At 35.4% G+C, this 11,159-nt stretch overlaps 1 non-coding gene across 1 annotated transcript; it reads left to right on the top strand.

Moving 5' to 3' along the window:
• The first annotated feature begins 7,903 nt into the window (after nt 1–7,903).
• On the top strand, nt 7,904–7,986 carry trnal-cag (transfer RNA leucine (anticodon CAG)). Its single transcript has one exon. It is a non-coding gene; the product is annotated as a tRNA-Leu (tRNA).
• The last annotated feature ends 3,173 nt before the right edge of the window (nt 7,987–11,159 follow it).

The raw sequence follows: 11,159 nt of genomic DNA, 5'->3' as shown, positions 1-11,159 counted from the left end.
GTCCCATTGTTATGCAGAACATTAGCCTTATTCTGACTCTCACCTCTAAAAGTCACAATTCTGCGGTTAAGTACATCATAACTGAACCACTTTCTTGATTTAACTAGAAATGCAGGTACATTGCCAAATCATAGTCAACTATGCCCTCAAATAAATCATGGGCAAGGCAGGGTGGAAGTCCTGGTGAACAAACATGGAAATGTGTGAGTTTGTTCAAAACACTGTTTGACTTGATGCCTTTGTGCATTAGTATCTGGGTTATTTTCCAACTCCAGCAATGATTCACTGTAACTAGCTGGTGTTCTCTCTGTGGCTGTAGAAAGAGGATTTTTTTGAAAATCCCCTTTTTTTAATATGACAGTACCTGCAAAAATATTCAGCACAGCTGAAATTTTCAGTAAATCCCCCAAGATAGTGGGACCCAAGATTGTCTCCAATGACACAGGCAATACTACCTCTGAAAGTTTTCCCTTCAACACAAATGCCTTTTGACTCCAGGTCACACAGGTCTGATAACAAAACATCAAAACTCTCTCAGGTCCAAAAAACTTACAGTCCTTCTCCAAACAAAGTAGTACAAGCTGTATTGAGTCAACGGTGGATCGGTGGTGTGCATAGACATTACCTAAAGTGTAGTACACAGCAAGAACTTTGTGTTTTAGCCTGGCGGACCCAAGAGGGTTTGCAACTTCAAAAGCATCTTGAAACAACATGATCTGAAGAGCATGTGGATCAGAGCAAAACAGTTCACTAGATTTAGAGACCGAACCATCTCTAATATCACATAGCATGCTCTCGTCGGCATGAACAGGATTAGAATTTGAAGCTGTACACTTTCATTTTTCAAGAAAGCTCTTAAGCTTTCTAGAATGGGAACATAGTGAAAATGTCTTGTCTTGCCTTTGTCATCATGGCCTAAGGTTATTGTACAGGTTCTACCAAATTGAATTCTCTCCTGTAAAACTGAAGTCTTTTGTGGTGTGTAGTTAAGGTGCCACTACTTGCATGTAGGGTGCGCTGCATAGGGCTTTGTTCGTACATACATTTCCCTAGATTTGTAAAGCCTCAGCTTGCACACCATATTCTTGGAGACCTCTTGAAAACCAATCCATAGTAAACTCATGCTGCATATCCTGTAGTAACCTCATTTCACTTGCAATATCAGAGACTGTAGATGCAGGAACCAGATACTTTGCTTGTAAGCCAAGAAAAAAAGAGCCATGTTTTCAGTGAAATTATCCTGGGCTGACCCTGGGTCAGACTCTCCTTCATGCTGCACTGTTGGTACTTCACTATCAACGCTTGACCCATTATCCGAACCAGCAGGTGCATACTCTGTTGTTTCCCTGATATAACTTTGATCAATATGTGTAACATCACACTGCTTGTGACATCTTGATAAATGAGATGTAAAGAGGATATGACTTTAAAGGCCTTTGCACATCCACTATAGGACACGTCACTTCAAGACCCTCTTGCAAATGACACTTAAGGTGAGCTACGAGACCTTTTATGCTTTCACATTCTTTGCCACAAAACTCCCAAGAACACTTTAACTGCACAGATATGTTACGATTAAAGACAGCTTCCTCCCTTCGTGGTGAAATCTGGACAAGTGCACATTAAAAGAATTGTAAGACGAAAAGCTTCTTCCACAGTCTGGAAACCCACAGGGAAAAATAGCCTTCTTACTGTTTTCTATGGGTTCTACAATGTTTCACATAGTCAGAAACTGAGGTATTTCTAAACTCACAGATACCACAATTAAATATCATTGTGAAAGCAAGCAAAAAAATAGCATGGTATCCAATTAATGTACCAGTAGTAAGGCAGTGTAAAGGCAAGACTGCATGGCTTTCTATGGCGTCTTCTGAGATGTCCAACTGCTGTGTGCACCGGTAGAAATCTGAAAACGAGTACAACAGTCATTTTAGTTCCAAGCCACTGTAGTCCCATTGTTCTAATGTACTGCCTCTTTTTTGGAAGTGTTAGTCAAAAAAACACACGAACCTAACCACTAAGGTGGTGGATATGAAGGTAAATTTTGCAAAATGCAAAAAAATGTAAAACAAAAAAAGTTTGTAGCTGTCATTGTAGTTATGTAAACATCAGTGTACACATTATTTTATTATTTTTAAGAAAATGGGTGTGTATTTTATGTGAGTAAAATTTCAGTTATAGAAAATTACAAGCTCCCATTTATCAGCTCAAATGTGTTTGCATAGTGAATAAGTGAAAGTGTGTCAGTGTACTAGCTAACGGATTTTGCAACATTTTTCTACATATGTGGGCAACATACTTAATGATTTAAGGCGATTATTACCACTAATATTTTACCAAGTTGTGCTTGCCAAAAGCGTAACGTGACGCATAATGGTTTCTGGGGCACAGTAGACAGCCTGTGGCTAGCTAACGTTAGCTTCTGTAACGGAACAGAAGTCCTTCCCGAAGAGATAACTAGCAACAGCAATGTTAAAATATGCATGTAAGCATGTAGCCTGTTCAGTCAACAACATCCCCCCAAAATATTATTTTTTTACTCACTCTCAAACCGTCAATCGAGTATCAACTATCAAAACATTAGCACTGGCGAACAATTATAACGGAAAACCTTCAAAATAAAGCACAAGACGTGGTCACTGAATTGAAACGGCTATCTTACGGTGAGTCTCAGCTTTTATTTCAAAGGCAACAATGTTAAGAAATGAGGCACTGACAAGTGAATTTGCTTGATAACATAAAAAAAAAATTCTCAGTATAGGTGCAATATATTTGTTCTGATTTCACTCAACAACAGCCAGCTTACAGGTGGCAGCCAAATTCGGTTTTCACTCGAAAAAGTTAACATTCATAATGCTATCAATGACAACATCGGGGCTAAGGACACTAAAGATTACCTTTAGAATCCTATGATAATGTGAACTGTGTCACGTAACGGTAAAGCCTCGCGCTGCCTCGCCTCCTCATCGCGTTAGCGTCACTGCCCAACAGACACGAGCCCGCGGAACTACAACGGGAACAGTGGTTGGCAGACCGGGGGGAGTTTTAGGAATATTTTGACATACTATGACTTTTTATGACTTTTTATGACTTTTTATGAATTTTTCGACATACTATACTATGACTTTTTATGACAATTTAAATTTTTAGTCATACTATACTATGACTTTTACACATTTTTGACATATTATACTTTAACTTTTTGAATTTTTTGACATACTATAGTATGACTTTCATGATTCTTTTGTCATACTAAACTATGACTTTTATGAATTTTATACATGTTATACCATGACTTTTTAAGACTTATATGATTTTTGGACATACTATCCTATGACTTATGAATTTTTGACATACTATACTATGACTTTTTATGATTTTTTTGTCATACTATACTAAACTTTTATGAATTTTTTGACATACTATACTATACTATAGTATGACTTTCATGATTTTTTTGTCATACTAAACTATGACTTTTATGAATTTTATGCATGTTATACTATGACTTTTTGTGACTTTTTGATTTTTTCAACATAATATCCTATGACTTTTATGAATTTTTGACATACTATACTATGACCTTTTATGATTTTTTTTGTCATACTATACTGTGACTGTTAATGATTTTTTTTACTTTTTATGAATTTTGACATAGTATGCTATGAATTTTTATGAATTTTTGACATGGTATACAATGACTTTTATGATTTTTTTGACATACTATACTATACTACACCATTTTTTTGTCATACTAAACTATGACTTTTATGAATTTTTGACATGTTATGCTATGACTTTATATGAATTTTTTGAAATACTATACTGTGACTGTTTATGATTTTGTTGACTTTTTATGAATTTTTCGACATACTATACCATGACTTTTTATGAATTTTTGACGTATTATACCATGACTATTTTTGAAAAAGGGGAATTAGCTCAAATGGTAGAGCGCTTGCTTAGCATGCGAGAGGTAGCGGGATCAATGCCTGCATTCTCTAGAAGACTTTAGATTCTTCTTGTTTTACAATAAGAACTATAATTTGGACTTGTTACGACATACTATACTACGACTTTTTAGGAATATTTCGACATACTATACTAGACTTTATGACATTTTATGAATTTTTGTCATACTATACTATGACTTTTTTTGAATTTTGACATATTATACTATGATGTTTTTGAATTTTTTGACATACTATACTATGACGTTTATGAATTTTTTGACATATTATACCATGGATTTTTATGAATTTTTGAGATACTATACTATGACTTTTTGAAAAGGGGAATTAGCTCAAATGGTAGAGCGCTTGCTTAGCTGCGAGCGGTAGCGGGATCAATGCCCGCATCTCCAGAGGACTTTAGATTCTTCTTGTTTTACAACAGATATAAATTTGGACTTGTTACGACATACTATACTACGACTTTTTAGGAATATTTCGACATACTATACTAGGACTTTTTATGACTTTTTATGACTTTTTATGAATTTTTTTGACAACTATACTATGATATTTATAAATATTTCAACATACTACAGCATGATTTTTTTATGTTTTTTTCGACATACTAAACGATGACTTTTATGAATATTTGACATAATATGACTTTTTATGAATTTTTGACATTATACTATGACTAATGAATTTTTCGACATACTAAACTATGACTTTTTATACAATTTTCAACATACTATACTATGACTTTTTATGACTTTTTATGAATTTTTTGACATACTATATTATGACTTTTTATGACATTTATGAATATTTTGTTATACTATACAATGACTTTTACGAATTTTCGACATTTTATACTATGACTTTTTTTATTTGTTGACATACTATTACGACTTTTTATGATTTTTTTGTCATACTAAACTATGACTTTTATGAATTTTTTACATGTTATACTATGACTTTTTATGAATTTTTTTGAAATACTATACTGTGACTGTTTATGATTTTTTGTGACTTTTATGAATTTTTAACATAGTATACTATACTATAGTATGACTTTCATGATTTTCTATCAAACTAAACTATGACTTTTTATGAATTTTTTGAAATACTATACTGTGACTGTTTATGATTTTGTTGACTTTTTATGAATTTTTCGACATACTATACCATGACCTTTTATGAATTTTTGACGTATTATACCATGATTATTTTTGAAAAAGGGGAATTAGCTCAAATGGTAGCGTGCTTGCTTAGCATGCGAGAGGTAGCGGGATCAATGCCCGCATTCTCTAGAGGACTTTAGATTCTTCTTGTTTTACAACAAGAACTATAAATTGGACTTGTTACGACATACTACACTACGACTTTTTAGGAATATTTCGACATACTATACTAGGACTTTTATGACTTTTTATGACTTTTTATGAATTTTTTGACAACTATACTATGAATATTTATAAATATTTCAACATACTACAGCATGATTTTTTTATGTTTTTTTCGACATACTAAACGATGACTTTTATGAATATTTGACATAATATGACTTTTATGACTTTTTATGAATTTTTGACATAGTATACTATGACTATGAATTTTTCGACATACTAAACTATGACTTTTTATACAATTTTCAACATACTATACTATGACTTTTTATGAATTTTTGACATACTATATTATGACTTTTTATGACATTTTATGAATATTTTGTCATACTATACAATGACTTTTACGAATTTTCGACATTTTATACTATGACTTTTTTTAATTTGTTGACATACTATACTACGACTTTTTATGATTTTTTTGTCATACTAAACTATGACTTTTATGAATTTTTTACATGTTTACTATGACTTTTTATGAATTTTTTGAAATACTATACTGTGACTGTTTATGATTTTTTGTGACTTTTATGAATTTTTAACATAGTATACTATACTATAGTATGACTTTCATGATTTTCTATCATACTAAACTATGACTTTTTATGAATTTTTGAAATACTATACTGTGACTGTTTATGATTTTTTGTGACTTTTATGAATTTTTTGAAATACTATACTGTGACTGTTTATGATTTTTTGTGACTTTTATGAATTTTTGACATAGTATACTAGGACTTTTTATGAATTTTTGACATAAATACTATGACTTTTATGAATTTTTTGACATACTATACTGTACTACACCATTTTTTGTCATACTAAACTATGACTTTTATGAATTTTGACATGTTATGCTATGACTTTATATGAATTTTTGAAATACTATACTGTGACTGTTTATGATTTTGTTGACTTTTTATGAAATTTTTCGACATACTATACCATGACTTTTTATGAATTTTTGACGTACTATACCATAACTATTTTTGAAAAGGGAAGTAGCTCAAATGGTAGAGTGCTTGCTTAGCATGCGAGAGGTAGGGGGATCAATGCCCACATTCTCCAGACAACATTAGATTCTTCTTGTTTTACAACAAGAACTATAAATTTGGACTTGTTACGACATACTATACTACGATTTTTTAGGAATATTTCGACATACTATACTAGGACTTTTATGAATTGTAGACATATTATACTATGATTTTTTTTGAATTTTTGTCATACTACTATGACTTTTTTTGAAAAGGGAAATTAGCTCAAATGTAGAGCGTAGGGATGAGCGAGTACAGCATTATCTGTATCTGTATCTGTTTACCACATGATTATCTGTATCCGGATCCGTACTCGGACTGGGCGGGGCCTAAACCGGAAGTGGTCAGATTTAACCCGGAAGTGTGTCGGGTTCTCTTGAAATGTGCGGGGCTTTAACCGGTATGTTATTTAAGCATGCATTGATATGAGTTGATCAAAAATTGTTATATTTATTGCTGATTTGAAAACTATTTACATGACAGCATCAAGCTTCAGATCAAAGGTGTTGTCATGGTAACAAACAAACTATATACAGAACGTTTTGCAACAATGAATACAACACATGCGGTTGCAATTATGAAGTAAAATGTAATAAACAAGAGTTTTCATACTCAATATAACTTTCTTTTTTTAACTTTTATTTTTTTATGATCAGTGTGATTTTGTTTTTTTTCTTTTTTATTTTTTTTATTTCCACACGGTGTGTGTGTGTGTGTGTGTGTGTGTGTGTGTGTGTGTGTGTGTGTGTGTGTGTGTGTGAGTAAGAGAGAGACACAGAGACGCAACGGGAGTCACATTTTTGGCCATAATTGTGCATCCCAAGAGATCTAATGTTTTATCAAACCAGGTTGTGCAAGTAACCTTTCTGCTGACTTCTTGACAAATAAAGAAAGCAACATCACTCAGAGAAAGCTACTGCGACGGCTGGGAGTCGAACCCAGGTCAACTGCTTGGAAGGCAGCTATGCTCACCACTATACCACCATCACTGGGCAGTACAATGTTCACTTCAAATCTTGTAATACATCTGAGCATTGAGCCTGTGAAGTGGGCTCTATCACTGAGCTACAGCCCCTGATGATTCAGCAATTCCCTTCAGGGGGTCCTGTGTTATCACATTCACAAGAATGGGAAGTGCATTCTTCTACACTGTTGACCTTCGATAGCTCAGTTGGTAGAGCGGAGGACTGTAGAAGCGTAAATCTGAACTTAAGTCAGTCAGAGGGTTGTGAGAATTCTTGCCACACACCTTAACTATATATTGCAGCCTGTTCTCTATTGGAGCTCTGTTGTAGGATTTATAAGCATCTTTGACGGATCCATAACAGATTGCCACCCTGGGGACTTTCTTCCATGTCTCCATGTCTCCATATATTTGGGCTGACAGTTGAGAAACCTTCCCTTGTTAACTATGACATGGATGACTGAGAACCTACTATATCATGACATGTTTAATTTACTATATTGTAATTTTTAAGACATGTCCTATGGAACATCTGTTGGATTAGTCAGGATGGCCGAGCGGTCCAAGGCGCTGCGTTCAGGTCGCAGTCTCCACTGGAGGCGTGGGTTCAAATCCCACTTCTGACAACAATTGTTTTCATTTTGAACAAACATCTAAGACATGATATTGGAATAAAGAACATAGCAGTTCTTTGTATTCAAGAGGACATGAATGTGCACGAGAAATGCAATTGCAAGTACAGCGTTTTGTGAGCATCTTTATTGTCAACACATGTAAAGTTACTGACTGTGATTTAACTGAAGGGTTTTGGTGAAAGACTCAAGGACTCCTTTGTCCCTCATGCCATCAGACTATACAATTCCTCACTAGGGGGGAGGAGGAAATAGGGCAGAGGACAATACATACATACATACATACATACACACATACACACATACATACATGCACACCTGGACTTAAATTCACACCTGGTCACTTTATAATAATTTTTAACACTGGACTAAACACTGACACTTTAATAAATTTATGGTCTTTTCTTTGTTTTTTTTGACAAATGTTCTTATTGTTGATATTATTTTTATTGTATTTTTGTCTTTATACTGTCTTTTTATCTATCTTTTATTTCTTTGTTCTTGCTAAAAACTGCTGCTGGAACTTTCAATTTCTTGCGGGAGTCATCCCAAAGGATCAATCAAGAGAAGTCTAAGTCTAAGTCTAAGTTATGTACAACAGATAAAAAGCGCAAACTGACATCATTCCATCCAATACGGGCAAGACGGGGTTGACAGATAGATTTTAAATCCACACAGATGAACAGTCATCGTAGCTGTTCGCAGGATTTCCGCAAAGTTTACAGAGATTAAACTGGGCCGTATAGTGAAGATTATCCGAAAAGAGAGAAGTACTTCCACTCGTTGTTACCTGTCGTTGCTATGGGTAACAAGAGTTCACAGTCACACGTTTCCTTAGGGGCCCGTAGTGGATGAAATGGTTAAACATTTGGCCCTGGGTGCATAGAATGCCATATTGAGCGACAAAATTTGGGTGTCAAAAAAGTTTCTTTACCTCTATCTCCCCTACCTCTTTTTTTTGTTTCTTGTTATGTCTCGGCAAGAAGTATTATGCTTTTTGGTCGTCTGTCCAAATGAATCAGAAATTCTTTATTGATCCCTGTAGTGTAACTCTGGAGAAGAGTGCTCCTTCGAACCAGCGGCCTAAGGATTTCAGCTTCATGCGCTACAGTCCTCCGCTCTACCAACTGAGCTATCGAAGGGAGCTAGCGCATACAAACACACTTCCCATTCTGGTGAATGTGATAACACAGGACCCCCTGGAGGGAATTTCAGTGATAGAGCGCACTTCCAGTCTCAATGCCCAGATGTATTACAAGATTTGAAGTAAACATTTTGTTGCCCAGTGATGGTGGTATAGTGGTGAACATAGCTGCCTTCCAAGCAGTTGACCTGGGTTCGATTCCCAGCCATCGCAGTAGTTTCTTTGAGTGATGTTGCTTGCTTTATTTGTCAAGAAGTCAGCAGAAAGGTTACTTGCCCAACCTGGTTTGATAAAACCTATGATCTCTTTGGGCTGCACGATTGTGGCCAAAGTGATAATCACGATTATTTGATCAATATGGAGATTATCACAATTATTTGTTGATTTTCTACTCCAAAGTGCTGAAAAGGAAGGTTTCACCAATTTGTTACCTCAGGTTAACAAGGAACAATCTCAGCACAGTGATTGATGGATGATTCTAAATATTTCACCAAGTTCAGGCCAAATGATACAGTTATAAGATATCACATTGGTGGGCTTCCAACTATGTAAATACGTATGTAAAATGTACGAGGTGGGTTTTGAACCCACACCTCCAGAGAGACTGGAGCCTAAATCCGACGCCTTAGACCACTCGGCCACACTACCTGCAAGTAACAGCTCTCCACATCATGACAAACACAAGGACCGTAAATAACGGTATGCTTGTTAATAATATTGGAAAAAAACATTCGCAAGGACAAAGCCAATAGCTACATCCCCTGAAGATTTTAAGATATTTTTTTCTTTTTTCTGAGATAGACTTAGACTTATCTTTATTAATCCTTTTGGGATGACTCACCGCAAGGAAATTGAAATATCACTGAATAAAAGAAGAAACCTGGGTAAAACATGTAATGTTAATGTTGTATATGGCTTCAAAACCTGTAAATGCAACCACACTGGAAATCAATCATGGGCAAAATGATTGCACTGCTATGGTACAAAATCATAGTCAAAAAAGTAACAAGTACACACCTGTTGCCTTTCTGCTAGACAATCACTGCAAATCTTGTAACACAGACTGAAAAGAAATACATTGGGGAGACTGGTGTCTTCCAGTAACTATGAGGTAACACAATTTTGTTCATAATGGCACATCTGTAATTTGGTAAACAGTGAGGTATCATCGGTTTGCTACCACTTTGAAAGAATGTCTCTCGTTGTCAGCAGGATTTGAACCTGCGAGGGGAGACCCCAATTCTAGTCCATCGCCTTAACCACTCGGCCACGACAACCTGAAAAGCAGAGATATACCTGTTTGCACAAATGTTCATAAACTTTTCAGTTGGTTACTAGTAGTTACCAGACACGGGCAAAGTGCAAACTGTAGTTCACTGCCTGTGTCTGTGGATCCTTGTGGAGGCAGCTTGATTGATTGATATGATCCCTTATTTGTACCATAACAGAGATCTAATATTTTATCAAATCGGGTTGTGCAAGTAACCTTTCTGGTTACTTCTTGACAAATAAACTGCAATGGTTGGGGAAAAAAAACCAAGGTCAATTGCGGGGGAGGTAGCTATGCTCACCACTATACCATCATCACTGGGCAATACAATGTTGACTGCAAATCTTGCAACACATCTGGGCATTGAGACTGATTTTTGCATTAAGTACCATACATGCAAGGATGCACAACACTGTGCTATACAAATTTGTTCAAATCCGTCTCAGTTGCTGCGTAAAGCTGGACATGGTTTAAGTGCACAGAGTCATCAGACACTTGTTAAGTTAATCTTCCACTTTATTGCCTGTGTTACACTTGTTGCATTATTTCATTTCATCCGTCAGAGTAAGATCGTCTAAAGCAGGGGTCTTCAACGTTTTCCAGGCCAAGGACCCCCAAACTGATGGCGAGATGGAGCTGAGACCCCCTAATTATATATATTGTATAAAATTGTGTTATATCAAACTGGTCCTATAGTGCCATGTGTGCACTGATGACTGAAAGACATCTTCTGCCTCCAATTATCTGTTTACT

This window comes from Etheostoma spectabile, unplaced genomic scaffold, assembly GCF_008692095.1.
Source record: "Etheostoma spectabile isolate EspeVRDwgs_2016 unplaced genomic scaffold, UIUC_Espe_1.0 scaffold00570097, whole genome shotgun sequence".
In the NCBI taxonomy this organism is placed as follows: Eukaryota; Metazoa; Chordata; class Actinopteri; order Perciformes; family Percidae; genus Etheostoma; species Etheostoma spectabile.
The sequence above is the reverse complement of the archived record's forward strand: the minus strand, read 5'-3'. Positions and strand labels throughout refer to the sequence as shown.